The 22,503-nt window shown below is 29.9% G+C and overlaps 1 long non-coding RNA gene across 7 annotated transcripts in view; it reads left to right on the top strand.

The window, feature by feature from the left end:
• The window catches only part of LOC141455820 (uncharacterized), a 29,481-nt gene extending 6,978 nt beyond the window's left edge, over positions 1-22,503 (top strand). The window contains exons 4-8 of one of the 7 annotated variants that reach the window (XR_012459471.1): positions 13,494-13,654; positions 13,784-13,879; positions 15,045-15,139; positions 15,436-15,555; positions 22,369-22,503. This is a non-coding gene — a long non-coding RNA (uncharacterized lncRNA). Of the gene's footprint in view, positions 1-13,493; positions 13,659-13,783; positions 13,880-15,001; positions 15,140-15,435; positions 15,556-15,717; positions 16,104-22,368 lie in introns of all 7 variants that reach the window. The other 6 variants (XR_012459468.1, XR_012459469.1, XR_012459465.1 and 3 more) reach the window with 6 other exon arrangements.

Below are 22,503 nucleotides of genomic sequence, written 5' to 3'. Positions count from 1 at the left end.
TCGATTCAAATATTGAAGAGCTAAAGAAAGCAAGATTCAAACGACCGCTCCACAACTTGCCTCAGCTCCTAAACAGTATCCGTACAAGATCCAACCATTTTCAAGTCTGTTCTTCAATCAATTTCAATTCAATTTTTTGAACTCCCTCCAATCACCATGTTCCGAGTTTCCTTGTTCTATGTGTGGTAGTGGCAAATTGTTAATTTTTAATGGTGTATTCTGAAACTTCGTAGTATGCTTTATGTTCGTAGAAAGGAAGACAACCTTCACCCAGGGTTTTCTCTGCAAAAAAAAGACTAAAAATTTAACGAACATACTTAAAATGACAAAATGACTATATAGGAATAACAAGGAGTTAACTTGTACGTATACTAGATCAACTGCATATATAATGTATACAAAAGAGAATCTTTGAACTTGTCAGTTCCGTTGCTATGTCTAAGACAGCTGGCCTTGATTTCCATTGGATGTTCTTTTTGAATTTGTTTAAATTTCTAAGTTCTGAGTAGGCCTTATTGCATAAATAGTATGTGATCTTTTTTTAGCAATATACCAAACTTTAAAATTGTTTACAGACTAAAACTTCAGTTGTAAATAATAAACTTTACAGAATTTCTATTTGTCATCTTAAGTTGGAGGAAGAAATCTTAATTTCATTATATTTTTAATCGTAGGAAGGTTCATAGACTTATGTGAACTAACAGAACGGTAAATCGAATAAATATGTGAAGTTTAATTCTTTGTTTTTTTATCGAGACAAGGTTTATTACTGTTCTTAGTTTAATCGTTTCCAGCATCACGGTGAGAGAAGCTAAAGTTTAAGATAAAACAATGTAGTTAAATTACAAAATAACATTAAACTATAACCAGAAAACTGAAGGCCGTAACAACAAGAATAAATTTTAGTAGAATAAAGTAGTTTACTTTCTTATATAAAAACTGTAAGAACCATATTTAAATTACAAATTACATTTTGGAGAGGAGAACTGTGTTTGAGGTAAAGGTTTTGGTTTAATCTTTCCAAGAGCAGAACTAAAAATGGGTATTTTGGGTATTTGGAAAAGGAATTTGCAAGTAACAAGAAATTATATAAATTTATATGTGTGGACGTATGTTTTGTATTATTTAAATGGGAAATTGTTGGAGAAAAAATCAGCTAAAACGTTCAAGTGACTTTGTTTTGTCTTGTGTTTCTGTTTGGTTATTGTTCACCATTATTCTGTACAACCTGTGTAGTTTTTGAGTTCATTACTTGGGGAAAGTAAAATTGTGGTTTCCACAAAAGGTTTATTTATTAACATCAAATTTTGTGACTAAATATTCTATTTTTAATACTCACTATGTGTAACCGCTGTATATTTTAGAAGAACAATCAGGACATACAATCTTAACTTTCTCACTCAATTGGGACTTTTTTATTTCATGTTACCTGTTAAATTTCTTCAACTAAACCAAAACAACAAGCATCACAATCATAGACTACGCTACAAAAATCTAATCACTTTTTCCATCTGTTACCAAAACTATAGACCTATATCGAGATAACTGCGGAAGCTGGACTGCAGCCAGCCCTGAGTCATCTCAGATATGAAGGTGTTCAAGATGTTTTGTTAAATAAAAAGAAAGTGAATTATGGATATTGTTAGCTAAAAGACAGATTGTGATGATGTTTGTTAGGAGTTTGAAGAAAGAAATGTGTATTACTTTGGTCTTTAGTAACATGAAATCTAAACAGTACCACTGAGCTGAGAATGATTGTTGAATAAATTTCTGATTATTGTTCACAGTATACGTTGGTAAGATGTAATAACATTTAAAAATTAGAATATTCAAACACAAAATTTGAGATTTAAAATAACTTTTTGGGCACCCAATTTCACTTCCGATAAATCTACAATTTCGAATGAACTCAAGATTATACAATAGAACAATGGTAAACATTTTACCCAAATAGTAAATACTTAAAAAAACTAAACAAGTCACTTGATAATTTCAGCAGAATTTAATCAACTTAATAGAAAAAAAAATACAAAACAGAGAGCCAAACATTTATATTTATCAGCAGGAGATCGCTCAATGCTTGCATATTTCACTTTTTCTAACTAATATCCATTCTTTAATTAATCATTAAAGATTAAACTAAAATCACTTAACTTCAAACAAAGCTTGCCTTGATAAATTGCAATTATTAATTTAATATTGTATTTTAAGTTTTATGTCATTGAAATAAGCTCAGTTTTTTTTTATTAAAATTTATTTAATGTTGATGCTGTTTCTACTAACTTCTGTCTTACAGTTTTCTGTGTTTTGTCTTTAAAAATAAGTTAAAAAAAAATAAGTAAGATGAGATATAAAGTTGTGCTTTCAATCATGTTCTAAAGCTGTGTCACTTTGAACATGTTTGGAAGTGAGAAACGTTTTATTCAGCTAGGTTTCTCTTAAGGGTGCGTTGGACAGTGCGCACTAAATCATGAACAGTAATAACTTAAGAAAAATGAAGACTTAAAGCTTCACAAATGATCTGATTTAACCGTTCTAAAGGTTCACATAAGACTTTGAGAATCATGTTTTCTGATACTGAATTTAAAGATAATGAAATCGAGAAATCTCTGTAAACTTAAAGCTGGGTCTATCGTTCGACGGGATACGGCGCGTTTTTTTTTTTTTTTTTTTTTCATTTGCCGCGAACGGCGATACCTTTAAAACATCGAAAATAATAGCGTTGGCTTTTCGCTCTTCGGCGGTCGATTTACTCGGTATTAGTCGCCGTATTGATTTCGTAATTCTTTTAGGGTAGCATGCTACCGTTATAGGCCGTTCTGCGATCTTCCGTTCCTTACTTGCGAATTGATCGCGTTATTTCGTGTTCCTATAGACCCAGCCTAACAAGGAGACATATAGGAAAATTCTATAAAGTTTTTATTCAAGAGAACTAAATACTTGTTTCAGACTGACAGCAATCATAAACTTTGGTTTAAATAACAAGATCACGACTAGTATTTATGTATACATTGCCCTACATTTTCTGTCAGAAAATTTTAGACATTCGAGCAGAAATTCCACAAACACCCAAGACAACCAGTTGTAGTATTTGTGTTTTCCAGAACTTCACTTGATTTAAGAATATGAGTTCTAGTTAGGAATTTGAGTTCATTGAATTCTATCGTTATTTTTATGCAGCAAGAATCAGTTGTTAAAGTTCATGCTTTGTCTTGTGCAAAGGAGTTTTGTTAATGTACATTTTCAAGGCTAAAGATTTGCATCCTAGAAGGATAAAAATTACATCTAACTGCAAGTAGTTAGGGATAATTGTATCTTATTTAAATAGTGAATCCTCTATTGTAGCATATAATGATTAGATGTTAGGTCGGTGGGCATTGATGAACAGGATTACTTGAGACGAATGAACTGGATTAGATTGGTTTGATGAGCTGGATTAGGATGGGATAGAAGAAAAGGATAAGGTGGGATAGACTAACAGGAGTACAAGGAATTGATGAATTGGATAAGATGGGATAGACGAATAGGAGTACAAGGGATAAATGAATCGGATAACACGGGGATAGTTATACTGGATTGATGGGAAAGATGAACTGGATTAAATGGAATAGATGAACTGGATTAGAAGGGGTATACGAACTGAAGAAGAAAGGATAGATGAATGGTTAAGAGGGGATAGCTGAATTGGATAAGATGGGATAGACGAGCAGGAGTACAAGGGATAGATGAATTGGATAAGACGAGGTAGTTACACTGGATTGATGGGATAGATGGACTGGATTAGAAGGGGTATACGAACTGATGTAGAATGAATAGATGAATTGGACAAGATGGGATAGATGAATTGGATAAGACGGGGATAGCTGAATTGGATAAGATGGGATAGACGAACAGGAGTACAAGGGATAGATGAATTGGATAAGATGGGATAGACGAACAGAAGTACAAGGGATAAATAAATTGGATAAGACGAGGTGGTTATACTGGATTGATGGGATAGATGGACTGGATTAGAAGGGGTATACGAACTGATGTAGAATGAATAGATGAATTGGACAAGATGGGATAGATGAATTGGATAAGACGGGGATAGTTATACTGGATTGATGGGATGGATGAACTGGATTAAATGGAATAGATGAACTGAAGTAGATGGGTTAGAAGAACTGGTGTAGAAAGGATAGATGAATTGGACAAGATAGGATAGCTGAATTGGATAAGATGGGATTGATGAATTGGATAAGACGGGGATAGTTAAACTGGTTTAATGGGATAGATGAACTGGATTAAATGGAATAGATGAACTAGAGTAGATGGGTTAGACGAACTGGTGTAGAAAGGATAGATGAATTGGACAAGATGGGATAGCTGAATTGGATAAGATGGGATAGATGAACAGGATAAGATGGAATAGATGAACAGGAGTACATGGATAGATTAATTGGATAAGGCGGGGATAGTTATACTGGATTGATGGGATGGATGAACTGGATTAAATGGAATAGATGAACTGGAGTAGATGGGTTAGACGAACTGGTGTAGATAGGATAGATGAATTGGATAAGACGGGGATAGCTTTACTGGTTTGATGGGATAGATGAACTGGATTAAATGGAATAGATGAACTGGAGTAGATGGGTTAGACAAACTGGTGTAGAAAGGATAGATGAATTGGACAAGATGGGATAGATGAACAGGAGTACATGGATAGATGAATTGGACAAGACGGGGATATTTATACTGGATTGATGGGCTAGATGAACTGGATTAAATGGAATAGATGGGTTAGACGAACTGATGTAGAAAGGATAGATGAATTGGACAAGATGGGATAGCTGACTTCGATAAGATGGGATAGATGAATTGGATAAGATGGGATAGTTGAATTGGATAACACGGGGATAGTTATACTGGATTGATGGGCTAGATGAACTGGATTAAATGGAATAGATGGGTTAGACGAACTGATGTAGAAAGGATAGATGAATTGGACAAGATGGGATAGCTGACTTCGATAAGATGGGATAGATGAATTGGATAAGATGGGATAGTTGAATTGGATAACACGGGGATAGTTATACTGGATTGATGGGATCGATGAACTGGAGTAGATGGGTTAGACGAACTTATGTAGAAAGGATATATGAAGTGGTTAAGATGGGAGAGCTGACTTGGATAAGATGGGATAGATGAATTGGATAAGTTAGGACAACTGAATTGGATAAGATGTGATAGATGAATTGGACAAGATGGGATAGATGAATTCGATAAGATAGAAGAGATAAACTGGATTAGATGGGATAGATCTTTTGGATAAGATAGGATATGATTAGATGGGTAATAATCGTTTAGACTACCGTTTGTTCGACGTAGTACAAGAAAGCTACTTTTATTCCATTTCGAATTTATATTTTTGCCTTCTTTTGAGCTCAGCTCTTGTCGAAACTGAATTCATTCCAATTGTTCGACACTTTTTATTTCTGAGAAACTCTTTTTTCACGCCATTCTATTGTTTATCCCCACCCCGCTCAACAAATTAAGGTCATCCCGTCAAGATTCATCTTTTCTAAAGCTTATTTCCTCTCTCAGAGAACATTCATTTTTTAGCAGTAATCTTTCTTACCAATCTTAAAGAATTCAAGAAAGCAAGACTCAATTGACTGTACTACAACCTTTCTCAGTTCATTAATAACATCTAATAACATCGTACACGATCCAACTATCTTCAAGCCTACATCTTCAATCAGGGAGGATTAATTTCGAGGCCACAATCTTCCTTACCAATTTTGAAGAGATCAAGAAAGCAAGATCCAAACGGCCGTACTACAACTTGCCAACGTCAGTGGAAGATCCATTTTTTCTTGAGCCAACTTCTTCAATCGATTTCAATGCCATTTTTGGTCCCCCGAATCAACAAGTTTCAAGTGAAGTTTTCTTTAGTACGTGTGGCAAATTGGTAAATTTTAAAGGATTATTCCAAGACTCTGGGGTAAGTTTTAAATTTATATTTGACCTATTAGGAATGCAACCTTCATTCTCTGATTCGAACAATACTATTTCCTTTGAACAGAACTTTTAACAAACTTACATAATAAATAACTAGATGGCAGCACGGGAATGAAAAAAAGCTGAACATATACTGACTAAAATTTCAAACCTTGCGCTTATGTTCTTACAAACTAAGTAAAAATGTACGATATTATAAAAAAACAATCGGTTCAACTTAGAGTTAGAGTTCCGTTACTGCTATCTAAATCAGCTGGTCTTGTTTTGCATGAGATGTTCTATTTTTATGTGTTAAAATTTTTAAGTTGTGGAGTAGGCCTTATTGCATATTTAGTGATCTTTTTCAGCAATAAACCAAACTTTAAAATCGTTTACAGACTGAAACTTCAGTTTTAAATAATAAACATTACAGAATTTCTATTTGCTTAATTTGCAGGAAGAAATCTTAATTTCACTATACTTTTAATGGTAAGTAAGGTTCATAGACTTACGTGAACTAAGTGAAAGGTAAATCAGATTATTTGTGGGGGTTTATTTCTTTGTTTTTCATCCACACTTAAAGATTCAATTTATTACTGATCTTAGTTTAGTCGTTTCCATTTCTACGGTATTTAAAGTATATAATCGATTTTCTCAATTTATAAAACACTTTCTGTGACGTAGAGACCCTATCAGTGGTCCAACAATTTTGAAACCAGCTCAGTGAGGTGAGATGAATAATTTCGTCTCTCAACATTTCACATTTAGAGCTTTGCATTCAGTTTGCCTCAAAACGTAACAAACTGCTTTATATTCACTAGTTTTATTGATACAAAATAGTATTTCTTGAATAAAAAGCGGCACTTTCAATTCCAATTTTTGCCCAAATGATTAGAATTCGGTTTCTGCAGTTTAGCTTGCCAGAAATTTTCAAACAAGACTGATTATAAAATATTGCATAGTTTCCAGCTGATACACTGCAGTACTACTATTAGTTTTCTATCGTTATTCGATTCCTATCCTATACTTGATTGATTTAGAACACGCCTTTGATTAATTTCACTAATGGTTTAGTTTCCGTTATAATACTTCGTACATTATTTAGTACTTTATTCGGCTGTACAGGGAATGCTGAGGCAATAATAAATTTTTTGAATGATTTATTTTGAAATTGAAACAATTTTTATCAACGTTGTTAACTTTAAAACAACTTTTTTTTAAACGTAAAAGTTTATTACTTGAGATTATTGCTGTGACCTACACAGCTATAGACTTCTAAGTACAGACTGTCAGTTCTTCTGACAAGGCAGTAGATTAAAATTAGATGATCTTTTATTTATGTCAAGTAGATATTTTATTTACATTCACTAAATTAATATATTTAGCATGAAAGAAAAATATGCTGCGAGAAATTGAGATAATATATCTGTAAAAATGTTTTGAGATAAAATAGTTAAATTACAAAATTACATTAAAGTAAATGATGCAACAACAAAAATAAATTTTAATAAAATAAAATTTAAAAAAAGAGTTCATTTAAATTGGATAAAAACTATAAATACTAAATTAAAATTACAAAAATTGCATTTTAAAGAGAACTGTGTTTTATGTACAGATTTTTGCTTAATCTTTACTCGAGCAAAATTATTATTGTCTATTTCGGGTTTTTGATAAAGGAATGTGCAAGCAACGAGAGATTATATATATGTAAATGTGTGGATTTATGTTTTGTATTATTTTAATGGGAAATAGTTGATTAAAACATTCTGCTGAGATGATTGTCTTTGTCTTGTTTTGTTAAGTGTTCCTGTTTGGTTATTGTTCACCATTGCTTTGTTACGTATATTCTAGTTTTGAGTTCATTATGGTAGTGATTTTAGGGAAAGTAAGTTGTGGCTTTCACGGAAGGTTTATTTATTTATTTTTAAGTCAAATTTTGTGCCTACATATTCTATTTTTAAATAGATATTATTTGTGACCTTTGTATATTTTAGAACAATCAGGATATAGAATGTGAACTTCCTCACACGATTGGACTTCTTTATTTCATGTTACTAAATGAGAAATTACTTTAACTTAACTTAAACAGCAAGCATCACAAATTATAGTCTACACTATACAAATCTAATATCACTTTTTTCATCTGCTAACAAAACAAAAGACCTGTATCGAGGTAACTGCAGAATCTGGACTGCAGCCAGCCCTGAGTCATCTCAGATACAAGGTGCTCAAAATGTTTTGTTAGACAAAAGAAAGTGAATTATGGATATAGTTAGCTAAAAGATAGATTGTGGTGATGTTTGTTGTTAGGAGTTTAGAAATAAGGAATATATATTATATTTGACTTTAGCAACATGAAATCAAAGCATTACGATTGAGTTGATAGGATTGTTGAACAAAAGGTTCTGATAATTGTTCGCTGTATACGTTGGTAAGATGTAACATTTAAAAATTAGAATATTCAAACACAAAATTTGTGATTTAAAATAACCTTTTGGGCACGCAATTTCACTTCCAATAAATTCTGAATGAACTCAAGACTACGCAATAAAACAGTGGTAAACAATTTATCCAAATAGTAAATTCTTAACAAAAAAACAACTAAACAAGTCATTGGGACATATTCAGTAGAATTTACACGACTTGATCTAAAATAATACACAACAAAGAGCCAAACATTTAACATTTTACCGGAATAAGATCGCTCATGCTTGTACCTTCACTTTTTGTAAAATCCAACCATAATTTGCTCATTCAAGATTAAGCTATAATCACTTACTTCAAACAAAGCTCGTCTTGATAAAATTCAATTATTGATTTAATATTGTATTTTAAGTTTTATGTCAATGAAATGAGCTCAATTTATTTTATTAAAATTCATTTAATGTTAATTACTGTCATTTACTTTTCTGTTTAATTTGTCGTGAAACTTAACTGAATTGAAGTTTAACTTAATCTCAAAATGGTATATTATATTATCCTTATTTGCTTATAAGCAAATTCTTCTTGCAATGATGCTAAATTTCATTTTTTTTCTTATTAATTTTTATTGAATATTATTCTACTTTTCAATAAAATCAAGATCACTTTATTGTAACCTTTAAGTCTACAAGAACTGCCATTCTTCGAAAAGCTATTAGAAGTCAGTACTAGTGTAGTTTCAGAATAACTACGAAAAATAAACTTTTAAGTTTAAATTTAAAAATTGTGGTTTAAGTTAATAAAATTGAAAAAAAAAATAATAATTTAATAGAAACTATTTTAAAATAATATTTTCGAAAATAATTTGTCATTTGCTCAGTATTTTGATCTTTGATCTATTTATTTTAGTCCTGATTATGAAAACAAATATTTTGTTGAATTCGACAAGAAGTTTTTCAATTTAAGGACATTCCATTAAGTATTACATTTAATGTATGAAGTAATTGCACTTAGTACAAAAGGTGCAAATTAATGAATGGGAATCGTAATTAGAATCTTGGTGAATTTGATCTTATTCGTATCTAGAATCGAGTATAGGAAGGAATATTTAGAGAACAATAGTTATTAACTGTAATAGTGTAGCATCTGTATCTATGGCAATTTTCAATCAGCTTGCTTCTTGGGTTGAAAGTTTGCTCAAAAATGTTTTTCTATTCAGAAAATCAATTAAATTTTCTCCAGAAACAGATTTACTCGCGAGCTGTTTGTTACTCCTGTTGCGAGTAAAAATAAATGGATAATTTTGTAAAGCTCTAAATGGGAAAATCGTTGAAAGATAAAATTGTGCTTTGTATCATCTTCTTCATAAGCTGTGTTCCTTTAAAAATGTGGTTCTGAATTGATGAACCTTTAATACACCCTAAGTTTTTCACAAAGGTGGGACGGAAATACTAAGTAAGAACAGGAGTAATAACTATTAGAAAAACTATGTCTTAAAACTTCACATGATCTGATTTAACCGTTCTGTAAGTTCTAATAAGACTCTGAGAATCTTATTTTCTGAGATCGAATTCAAAGATAATGAAATTGAGAAATCTCTGTAAACTTAAAGCTGGGTCTATCGTTCGACGAGACACGGCGCGTACTTTGTGATTGGTTGCGCGAGGCGATACTTCTAAAACAACGACGAATTTAAATCGCGTCGACTTTTAGCTCGTCGGAGAAAAGCGCGTCGCTCTCGTGAAGAGGGGCCGGTCGATGTACACGTATCTAGTCGCTTTATTGGTCTCGTAATTCTTCTAGGGTAGCATGCTACCGTTATACGCCGTGTTGCGATCTTCCATTCCGTACTGAATTGATCGAGTTAGTTCTTGTTCATTTAGACCCGGCCTAATAAGAAGGCATATTAGGAGAATTCTATAAAGTTTTTTATTTAAAAGAATAAATACAAGTTTCTATCTGGTAGCAATCATAAAGTTTGGTTTAAATATGAAATAAAAGATCACGTCCAATATTTATGCAAAAATTGTCCTACATATTCACGTTATTAATTTTTACACATTCAAACAGAAACTCTGTAACACACAGACAAACTTTTCCGGAATTATACTATAACTATAGATATATAACATGCTGTAACTAAATATACTATTTTTGGTTTACTGATAGTCACATAATTTACGAAAATGCATTCTAGTTTGGAATTTGAGTTCATTTAATTTTACCTTCATTATTTTTGAAAAGCAAGGCCTAATTGTGCTTAACCTAATCATGCTTGCCTTTTACAAAGAAAGCTTGATTAGTGCACACATTTAAGGCTGAAAATTTGCATCCTAATAGGCTAAATATTAAATTCAAGATGCAAGTAATTTGGAATAATCATTTGTCACGTCTGGTAAATTTTATTTTGAAGTATACGATGATTAGAGATTAGAGATTATGTAGGTACAGATAAACTGGATAAGATGGGATAGATATATTGGATTAGGTTGGATAGGTGTACTTAATTAGATGGGGGATAGAAGCATTGGGTTAGATGGGATAGATGTACCGGATTTGTAGGATAGATGAAGGATTAAATAGGATATATGATTTGTGTTAGATGGGATAGATGAACTGGATGGGATGGATTTATTGGAGTAGAGGGGATAGATGTACTGGATTAGATGGGATGGATTAGTTGAGATAGATGTACTGGATTAGATGGGATAGAGAAGCTGGATTAGTTGGGATAGATGAACTGGATTAGATGGGATAGATAAGCTGGATTAGGTGGGATATATGAACTGGATTTGATGAGATAGTAATCACCGTTCTGAGTATCGTTTTGTTTGTAGTAGTGCAAAAATGGTACCTCCATTTATTGTTTACTTGGTGTCTCTTCTCTTCTTTTGAACTTAGCTCGAAACGAAGCTGAATTCTATCCAATTCTTTTACACTTTTTGTAACAGATTTCCTGAAACACTTTTTTACTACTATTTTACTTCATTTTTTTAAGGTCCTTGATGCTTTGGTATCAAACGGCTTTTAGACTTTCACATTTCAAACTAAGATTAAACCCATTATTGTTCGGCCGGTACCCTAAATTTGCAATTAAAAGTAAATGTAAAATTTAGAGGGTGATATTTTCTTCCTCAATATTTTCTACGTAATAAGGATACATCATGATAGAGTCAGTTTTTATTTACAAATTGTTATTGGAGACTGTTCCATTTAATATTATCTACTGTTTATCCCTGCATTTTTTTTTTTTTTAATCTCCATTGCTTACTCTCTAAAATTCAAGGATAAAACTACATAACATACGGATAAGCAAGAATCCAATCTAAATAAAGCTAATAGAATGTTCTACTTTTGTATATTTATGTTTTATTATACATTAAATTAAATTGTAACTGAAGTTAGAAAATGTTGAATTAAGTGTCCCAAAAGGTAATCTGAAATTTGAAATTGAAATTACAATATTTTTTCAGGCAAGCTTTACTACGTCAAACTACCAAATTAGGTGTCTTGGACGGTGGCCACTAGTAAACATACTTTACTGTAAATTTCTCATATTAACCATTAAATTAAATACAAGCCCTAGACAGGTGTGATCGAACCCACTGACCAACAATACATCTTAGCTTTGCGGGTCTGGCCTCTAACCGTTCGGCTACCTCACAACTTGATTGCATAATAAAAATTTACATTTCTTGGCATTAAATTTCTACCAGTATTAAATTAATAACTAAAACAAAAAAATTGTGACATTTTATTAAACAAAATCTTGGTATCAAGTTTGATAAAAATGTTATCATTTACTTATATTTTAACTTAATTACAGTTACTTGAAGATTTGCAGAGAAAATATGTGTAATACCTAGTTAGGTGTGTATTTAAATAATAATTAAAGATAAGTTGTGTGATATTGGGCCATAAAAAGCAGTTTCTTTCTGAACAATGTAAATAACTTATTGTTAAGGCAACATATCATTGCAAACTTTAATTAGAGAACAATCACTTTTCTTTAATCCAGTTGTTCTTAATTTCTTTCACACAGTAATAGCATTAACCAAAGCAGAATTTAGATTTTCAACATCAAAAATATTAGATTAAAGCAATATTTTTTATGCTGTACATCTTTAATAATTTTTTAAAAATTGAAGTCGTATCTTTTTTATGAAATCTTATTTTAGATATATTATAACATATAACATATGTATATGTAACTTCTAACATAACATATATAAACATTATATGTATCAGGAAAACCTGCCGTAGTAGTTAGTTAAATGTCTATTTCACCCAATAAATCTTAATTTTCTGATTATTCAGTTGAATACAAAAACCTGTTTATTGTCAGAAAGGTTTATTTAAAAGACAGTGATTATTTTTTAAACGAACACATTAACAATCAAGTTAACATTAACATTATCTGTCAAAGATGAATGATTTCTGGCCTTTTGTGTATTTTATTATCTTCATCACTTTTTATCACTATATATCCGTAACATGAGCGTAAGGCGCCTTCAGATTGAGATTATTTTGTCAAAGTTTAAAAGTAATTTGTCTCAGTTCAGGGCAGATGATAATAATAGTTTTTGTTAAAAAATGCTTGAAATTATATTATTCTATAAATACTTGAATTTATATTTTAAATAAGTAAAGGACATCCATTTATTTTTTCATTTTTTAATTAGTCACTAAAAAAAAGATTACACATTATCTGTTAAAGATATAAAGCTCCTACAGCTTCCATCTCTTGCTAATTTTTTTGTACCTGGTGGGCACGGCCTGGGAGGAAGTATTATTATTTCACGATCAACACTAAAAGCTACATCATTGCTATCTATCCATTAATTTTAGCATTAATTAAAGCATTAATTTTATTGGTCATTACGATATTTCCATCTTATACTCTAAATATGTGCTGCTGTTTGCAATTCCATAGCATTGCCAGCAGATTAATCTCAGTTAAAAAAATTAGAAGCTATCTTTATTAAACTGAGATAAACTATTATGTTGGATTATCTCATACGCAAATTAACGAATCATTAAAAACTAACTTAATTAATTTTAACTAATTTAAACATTATTGTCCATAGGATGCTTGCTTGGCTACCAAAATAACAGCATAAGTAACCTTCCTCACTTAGTAAAGCAGGTGTAGTGCGAGGTGGAGACGTCGTTCATGTAGAAGCGCTCAGTTATTTTGAATCAAATTGAAACTTTTTTCAAGAAAATTGATACAGAATGTTTAATTTTGGTAGGTACGTACATAAGTACTTGATAAAAGATTAACTTTAACTGAAAAATGCCTAGATTTCTTTAGTCTTACTTATGGTTTGAATTTAAAGTTAAAATTATTAATTTAGCAATCCTCGTAAATTTCCAGGGTTTTTATCCCTTTAGATGGTTCTAATCCATTTTATTCTGGATCTCTCTATATCTAAAACCTACCTACCACGTGTCTTATGGAATTGTTCTTCAGGTAATCTTAATACACTATTTAGTGTAGCAAAGATTAATCTTTACCTTTGTATCAGAATAAGTAATGTTTACACTTGTGAAGAAGTAAGGTTGAAGTTTAATTTAAACGTACCTGTGAATGCTGCTTACTCGTATAACATCTAATGAAACTATTTTTCTGCCAATTTAAACCTTTCTTCAAAATATTTATTCTTTCTTTATTTTCTTCTTAAATTTCATGGACAAAATGTATTTTATTCAAAACTTTTAATATTTGAAGAATTCAAAAATTGTATTTCATTTTTTGATAAATAGACTTAATTGACGATAAAGTATTTTTGGAGATTTATTTCGATCTGATTGATAAAAAAAGTTCAGGTTTTCAAAATTTATTTAAAAGTACGTCTACTTTAAAGGTTCATTTCAACCAAATTCATTTATTTTATTAATAAAATATGTATTGTCAGTCTCTTGGGCTTTTTCAATCTTTTGTCAACTTGGTGCCCCGCTAAGCTCAGCTTTTACCTGAAGTGATTATATTTAAGGTCCCTCTATACTTCCAGCAGCATGACCGTAAATATGAGGTTCCGCATCCATTCTATTTCCGATAATGAATAAAATTGTAAGTTGATCTTAAATATCGACAAATATTAGAGATATCGAACGGGGAACGTCAATTTTCACAATTTTTTTATTAGTTTTCATAATCATTGTCAAAACCAGTGGTTCTTATGAAACTCCGATCAGGTTTTTGCCCCTAACTCCGCAAAAAATAAAGTTACAGCATCGGAAGTGAAAAATTTGAAAACTAGACCCAAAAATCATATTTACTTCGAGGGGCTTTCCTAAAAAGTTATTGGCGATTGATGCGTTTTAAATGGATCACCCTGTATTATTTAAATTTTTTAAACTTATGTGAATTCTACAGCATTTTTAATCAAATGAAGTCAGTTTAAACTTTTTCTTAATAATAATACTTTCCTTATTCCATTATAACTTCTAATAATAGTTTAACGTTTTGAATGTAATTAAAATGTATTTTAAGAAAGTATTCAGCAGAAAAATGACGTTTTAAAAATGGAGCAATATAATGTGAATCAAATTCGAATTACTCCTACTCATGTTTAATGTAGTATTTTTTCAGTTAATGCAGTGTTAACATATATGGACTTTTTGTCAACTTGCAGCCCTGTTAAGCCCAGCTTTTACCTGAGATGAATTTTTAAGGGTCCTTCTATACTTTCAGCAGCACGACCATAAATATGAAGTGATTCGCATCCAGGTAAGTCTTATCTTATTATTTATTATTTAGTAATGTTAGTGTATTATTATTATTTTGCAATCAAGTTAATTTTATTCACAAGGAGTAAGTGTGTTTTTGGAAATATATTTCATTATCTTTGAATGAAAAGATTTAGGTTTTTAAAAAAATCAATTATTTAGTTGAATTACAGTTTTCTTTATTTAATTTTTATAATGTACATAAGTTGTTATAAATGTTTTTCTCTTACTTCTTCTGCTAGATAAAACTTAGTAAACATGTTAATTATTTAAATCACAATAAATAATGAATTTCAGAATTAATACTGGTGAGTACTGCCTGCAAAACTAATCATCAATGGAAGCCCAAGTGAAATAGACATCAATCCAATGTGAATATACCAACAAATTTGGTTAGGAATCTATAAAAAAAAGAAGGTATGTAGTTATTATATGTGATTTGCATGCCTTTCATATTTTAATGCAAGAATGTTGATTGAAAATCTTTAAAAGAATGCAAAAAAAATTATTTATTTTTCCTTTTTATCTGTTAATTAATACGGAAAAGGTATAAAATAAAACGAAAATAATTAATAATAGTTTGATGATATTTCAAAATGACGAAGAAAATACGAAAAATAAAAAGGAAAACCTAAAGGAAGGTTATAAATAGCGAAAATAGTCTAGAGAGTGGAAGAAGTACAAAAGGAAACCTAAAAGGAAGGTTAAAAATGGCCGCCTGAGTCTAGAGAGTATGAGGGAAGGTTACAAAGAAGGCAGTAGGTGAAATCCAGTGGCAGTGGACTTTTAACATATGGACTGAACATATGGTGCCGCCATCTTGCCTCCAGAGAGTATATAACAAAGATCGCTGAAAGGGGGGGTAGGTTGGTTAGAACCGTCGTACTGAACACATCGCTCTGAACCTTTGTCAGGTACACATCTATCTTAACCTTCCATCCGAAGAGGAAGGTTACTACGGTCAGGTTATCCGAAATTTCTTTATTACTCATAAATTTTAACTTTGAACTTAAACTCAATACAAATTACGTATGCAAATAAATAGATGTTTTTTAGCAAATCTAAACTTAGAACCTTTGTCGGGAACACACAGTTAATGTAAAATCTATGTAAAAACTAAATAGGTATTTAAATGTAAAAATCTATATATTTCAGCAATTCTTATTTATAGTATAAGGTAAAGTAAATGTAAAATCTATGTAAATGTAAAATGTAAAAACTAAATAGGCATGCAAATAAGTAGATCTTTTTTTGATTGAAGGTTATTTTAGCCTCCTACTTTTTTGAAGTTAATGTAAAATCTATGTAAAAACTAAATACGTATGCTAATAAATAGATGTATTTTGATTAAATTATGTATATTATGTATATATATATATATTAAATTATGAAGCACTTGTTTTTTTTTTTTAATCTCATACTTTTATGAAATAAATGTAACATCTACGTAAAAACAAAAGTAAATGTAAAGTCTTACCTTGTTTAAAGAATATCCAATTTCATCAGCATTTTAATAGATCACCAGGCCAATAGCACTTGTCACTTTTTAAAATAACTCACAACACTATTTACACTAAAACTGTATATCACGCACTAAGTATAACTTAAACTCAATACAAATTACGTATGCAAATAAATAGATGTTTTTTAGCAAATCTAAACTTAGAACCTTTGTCGGGAACACACAGTGTAGGTTAACCAGACCGTAACCTACCTCTATGGATGTGGCTGCTTAGATAACCTTCACTTACCAGCTGATAATCCTAGCCAGTTACCGTCGGCCATCTTTAACTCGTTCACGGTGTCTCATTATTAACGTGATTTTTAATGTGAATATTAGTGCGTGTTAAAGTGAAGTTCGGGTTTATAAATTGGGTTCAAGTTATACTTAGTGTGTGATATACAGTTTTAGTGTAAATAGTGTTGCGAATTATTTTAAAAAGTGTCAAGTGCTATTGGACTGGTGATCTATTGAAATGCTGATAAAATTGGATTATCTTTAAACAAGGTAAGACTTTTATTATTCTTGCATGAAAATAGCATGTTATAATTTAATTATTACTTACAAATTAATATTATTGCTTCCTTTTGACTACGTTCAGTGTTAGTTATTCTTTAATTTTGATCATTGTAAAAAGTATTTAAATTTATTTCTAACCCTTTTGATGAATTCTTTAGTCTTTTTTTTAATCGACTATGAGCTCAAAATTACTATTCTTGGTTTACCTATGTTGTTTAGCACACCTATTTTATCTTTACATAGATTTTACATTCAATTGACTCTATAATATAATTAAGAATTGCTAAAAACGGCCTATTGATACCTCTTTAGATTTTACATAGATTTTACATTTACTTCATAAAAGTAGGTAAAAGAAAACACAACCTTTAATCAAAAAAAGATCTATTTATTAGAACACCCATTTTGTCTTTACATAGATTTTACATTTTCTGTACCTTACACTATAAATAAGAGTTGCTGAAATACATAGATTTTACATTTACTTCTGTTTTTACATAGATGTTACATTTACTTCATAAAAGTAGGAGGTTAAAAAAAAAAACCTTTAATCAAAAAAACTTCTATTTATTAGCACACCTATTTTGTCTTTACATAGATTTTACATTTACTTTTGTTTTTACATAGATTTTACATTTACTTTACATTAAACTATAAATAAGAATTGCTGAAATACATAGATTTTACATTTACTTTACATTAAACTATAAATAAGAATTGCTGAAATACATAGATGTTACATTTACTTTACCTTATACTATAAATAAGAATTGCTGAAATACATAGATTTTACATTTACTTTTGTTTTTACATAGATGTTACATTTACTTCATAAAAGTAGGAGGTTAAAAAAAAAAACCTTTAATCAAAAAAACTTCTATTTATTAACACACCTATTTTGTCTTTACATAGATTTTACATTTACTTTTGTTTTTACATAGATGTTACATTTACTTTTGTTTTTACATAGATGTTACATTTACTTCATAAAAGTAGGAGGTTAAAAAAAAAACCTTTAATCAAAAAAACTCCTATTTATTAACACACCTATTTTGTTTACATAGATTTTACATTTACTTTTGTTTTTACGTAGATGTTACATTTACTTCATAAAAGTAGGAGGTTAAAAAAAAAACCTTTAATCAAAAAAACTCCTATTTATTAACACACCTATTTTGTTTACATAGATTTTACATTTACTTTTGTTTTTACGTAGATGTTACATTTACTTCATAAAAGTAGGAGGTTAAAAAAAAAACCTTTAATCAAAAAAACTCCTATTTATTAACACACCTATTTTGTTTACATAGATTTTACATTTACTTTTGTTTTTACATAGATGTTACATTTACTTCATAAAAGTAGGAGATTTAAAAAAAAAACCTTTAATCAAAAAAACTCCTATTTATTAACACACCTATTTTGTTTACATAGATTTTACATTTACTTTTGTTTTTACATAGATGTTACATTTACTTCATAAAAGTAGGAGGTTAAAAAAAAAACCTTTAATCAAAAAAACTCCTATTTATTAACACACCTATTTTGTTTACATAGATTTTACATTTACTTTTGTTTTTACATAGATGTTACATTTACTTCATAAAAGTAGGAGATTTAAAAAAAAAACCTTTAATCAAAAAAACTCCTATTTATTAACACACCTATTTTGTTTACATAGATTTTACATTTACTTTTGTTTTTACATAGATGTTACATTTACTTCATAAAAGTAGGAGGTTAAAAAAAAAACCTTTAATCAAAAAAACTCCTATTTATTAACACACCTATTTTGTTTACATAGATTTTACATTTACTTTTGTTTTTACATAGATGTTACATTTACTTCATAAAAGTAGGAGATTTAAAAAAAAAACCTTTAATCAAAAAAACTCCTATTTATTAACACACCTATTTTGTTTACATAGATTTTACATTTACTTTTGTTTTTACATAGATGTTACATTTACTTCATAAAAGTAGGAGGTTAAAAAAAAAACCTTTAATCAAAAAAACTCCTATTTATTAACACACCTATTTTGTTTACATAGATTTTACATTTACTTTTGTTTTTACGTAGATGTTACATTTACTTCATAAAAGTAGGAGGTTAAAAAAAAAACCTTTAATCAAAAAAACTCCTATTTATTAGCACACCTATTTTGTCTTTACATAGATTTTACATTTACTTTTGTTTTTACATAGATGTTACATTTACTTTTGTTTTTACATAGATGTTACATTTACTTCATAAAAGTAGGAGGTTAAAAAAAAAACCTTTAATCAAAAAAACTCCTATTTATTAACACACCTATTTTGTCTTTACATAGATTTTACATTTACTTCTGTTTTTACATAGATGTTACATTTACTTCATAAAAGTAGGAGGTTAAAAAAAAAAACCTTTAATCAAAAAAACTTCTATTTATTAACACACCTATTTTGTCTTTACATAGATTTTACATTTACTTTTGTTTTTACATAGATGTTAGATTTACTTTTGTTTTTACAAAGATTTTAAATTTACTTCATAAAAGTAGGAGGTTAAAAAAAAAAACCTTTAATCAAAAAAACTCCTATTTATTAGCACACCCATTTTGTCTTTACATAGATTTTACATTTACTTGATCTTATAATATAAATAAGAATTAAAAGCTAAAAAACTTACGAGTAATAAAGAAATTTCGGATAACCTTGCCGTAACCTTCCTCTTCGGATGGAAGGTTAAGATAGATGTGTACCTGACAAAGGTTCTCCCCACCCTACCCCGCCCTTTTAACACAGCTGGGCAAGAGCCAATATGGCGGCCAGTCATACCATATGTTCCCCAAGTGTGTTAAAAGGGCGGGGCAGGGTGGGGAAAACCTTTGTCGGGAACACATCTATCTTAAACTTCCATCCGAAGAGGAAGGTTACGGCAAGGTTAACCGAAATTTCTTTTTACTCGTACGTTTTTTTAGCAATTCTTATTTATTTTATAAGGTCAAGTAAATGTAAAAAGACAAAATAGCAGTTTAAATAAATAAAATAAATAATAAATAGAAGTTTTTTTGATTAAAGGTTTTTTTTTTCGATTCTTATTTATAATATAAGGTAAAGTAAATGTTTTTTTTTTAAATCTCCTACTTTTATGAAGTAAATGTAACATCTATGTAAAAACAAAAGCAAATGTAAAATCTATGTATTTTAGCAACTCTTATTTATAGTATAAGGTACAGTAAATGTAAAATCTATGTAAAAACAAAAGCAAATGTAAAATCTATGTAAAGACAAAATGGGTGTTCTAATAAACAGATCTTTTTTTGATTAAAGGTTGTGTTTTCTTTTACCTACTTTTACGAAGTAAATGTAAAATCTAAAGAGGTATCAATATACCGGTTTTAGCAATTCATAATTATATTATAGAGCCAAGTGAATGTAAAATCTGTGTAATGATAAAATAGGTGTGCTAAACAACATAGGTAAACCAAGAATAGTAATTTTGAGCTCATAGTCGATTAAAAAAAAGACTAAAGAATTCATCAAAAGGGTTAGAAATAAATTTAAATACTTTTTACAATGATCAAAATTAAAGAATAACTAGCACTGAACGTAGTCAAAAGGAAGCAAAAATATTAATTTGTAAGTAATAATTAAATTATAATATGCTATTTTCATGCAAGAATAATAAAAGTCTTACCTTGTTTAAAGATAATCCAATTTCATCAGCATTTCAATAGATCACCAGTCCAATAGCACTTGACACTTTTTAAAATAATTCGCAACACTATTTACACTAAAACTGTATATCACGCGCTAAATATAACTTGAACCCAATTCATAAACCCGAACTTTACTTTAACACGCACTAATATACACATTAAAAATCACGTTAATAAAGAGACACCGTGAACGAGTTAAAGATGGCCGACGGTAACTGGCTAGGATGATCAGCTGGTAAGTGAAGGTTATGTAAGCAGCCACATCCATAGAGCAAGGTTACGCAACCTACACTGTGTGTTCCCGGCAAAGGTTCTAAGATTAGATTTGGTAAAAAATATCTATTTATTGGCATACGTAATTTGTATTGAGTTTAAGTTATACTTAGTGCGTGATATACAGTTTTAGTGTAAATAGTGTTGTGAGTTATTTTATAAAGTGTCAAGTGTCAAGTGCTATTGGACTGGTGATCTATTGAAATGCTGATGAAATTGGATATTCTTTAAACAAGGTAAGACTTTCATTATTCTTGCGTGAAAATAGCATCTTATAGATAAGAAATTTCGGATAACCCGAACCTATGTTGTTTAGCACACCTATTATGTCTTTACAAAGATTTTAAATTTACTTCATAAAAGTAGGAGGTTAAAAAAAAAAACTTTTAATCAAAAAAACTCCTATTTATTAGCACACCCATTTTGTCTTTACATAGATTTTACATTTACTTGATCTTATAATATAAATAAGAATTAAAAGCTAAAAAACTTACGAGTAATAAAGAAATTTCGGATAACCTGACCGAAACCTTCCTCTTCGGATGGAAGGTTAAGATAGATGTGTTCCCGACAAAGGTTTTCCCCACCCTGCCCCGCCCTTTTAACACAGCTGGGCAAGAGCCAATATGGCGGCCAGTCATACCATATGTTCCCCAAGTGTGTTAAAAGGGCGGGGCAGGGTGGGGAAAACCTTTGTCGGGAACACATCTATCTTAACCTTCCATCCGAAGAGGAAGGTTACGGCAAGGTTAACCGAAATTTCTTTTTACTCGTACGTTTTTTTAGCAATTCTTATTTATTTTATAAGGTCAAGTAAATGTAAAAAGACAAAATAGCAGTTTAAATAAATAAAATAAATAATAAATAGAAGTTTTTTGATTAAAGATTTTAAATTTACTCGTAAGTTTTTTACCAATTCTGACTTATAATAAAAGGCAAAATGAATGTAAAATCTATGTAAACATCAAATTTCAAATAAATTGATGTAAAAAACAAATTACGTATGCAAATAAATAGAAGTTTTTTAGCAAATCTTACTTACAAGAGAAGGTAAAATAAATGTTAATTCTATGTAAAAAAAAAAAACAAATTCGTTTGCAAATAAATACATTTTTTTTAACTTTAAGGTTTTTACTTATTCTCCTACATTTATGAAGGTTTATGAGTTTATCATGCAATATTTGGATCGTATAAAATATTAGATAACATTGCCTTAAAAACAATCCTACCTTACAGAAGTGGAGATTTCCTTGACTTCTTCATTCTCCAGAATAGACTTAATGAAAATCACCTAATATTTTCCGTTGCTGGATGTGAAGCAGGGCCCATTGTTTGAAAGCACTGGTTAAAGACAGAAAGTTCCTGCCTGCA

This window comes from Rhodnius prolixus, unplaced genomic scaffold (assembly GCF_049639745.1).
Source record: "Rhodnius prolixus isolate KJV_2025 unplaced genomic scaffold, Rpr scaffold_4, whole genome shotgun sequence".
NCBI classification, from domain to species: Eukaryota; Metazoa; Arthropoda; class Insecta; order Hemiptera; family Reduviidae; genus Rhodnius; species Rhodnius prolixus.
The sequence above is the reverse complement of the archived record's forward strand: the minus strand, read 5'-3'. Positions and strand labels throughout refer to the sequence as shown.